The following is a 490-nucleotide window of genomic DNA, read 5'->3' as shown; positions in this document are numbered from 1 at the left end:
CCTTGGTGCAAATAAAGTCTTGGTAAAGTATTCTCCAGCGTCTCCTCGTTCCTCGTGTGTGTGCAACGTGACACATACATAAATGTATAAATAAATAAACATCAAAAATAAAAATACGAAATCAAATCAAATATAAAAACTTCTCCAGAATACAGGTTTAGAAGAAAGATGGTTAAAAAAATTATCCTAAATAATTTAATTAATGATTTTATATAGTTTTAATTGTAAATAGTTTTTCCTACATCTGATTCAATATCACTTTAACAGATTATGTCAAAACTAAGATTTTAGTTATGATTTTAGTTACAGTCAAAAATCAATACCTCTGATGTGGCACATGCAGGCCAAAATCACAATTTTAAACAGGGTTTGAACAGCACCACTGTCAAGGCACCGGTCTGATCTGGGTTTGTTTATGTTGTGTCCTGGTCTGTCTGGAGCACATGGCTGTCAGTTGGTATTTATGTTTGCCCTGTGCTCTATTGTCTAT

This window comes from Sinocyclocheilus anshuiensis, unplaced genomic scaffold (assembly GCF_001515605.1).
Source record: "Sinocyclocheilus anshuiensis isolate Anshui unplaced genomic scaffold, SAMN03320099.WGS_v1.1 scaffold626, whole genome shotgun sequence".
NCBI lineage: Eukaryota > Metazoa > Chordata > Actinopteri > Cypriniformes > Cyprinidae > Sinocyclocheilus > Sinocyclocheilus anshuiensis.
The sequence above is the reverse complement of the archived record's forward strand: the minus strand, read 5'-3'. Positions refer to the sequence as shown.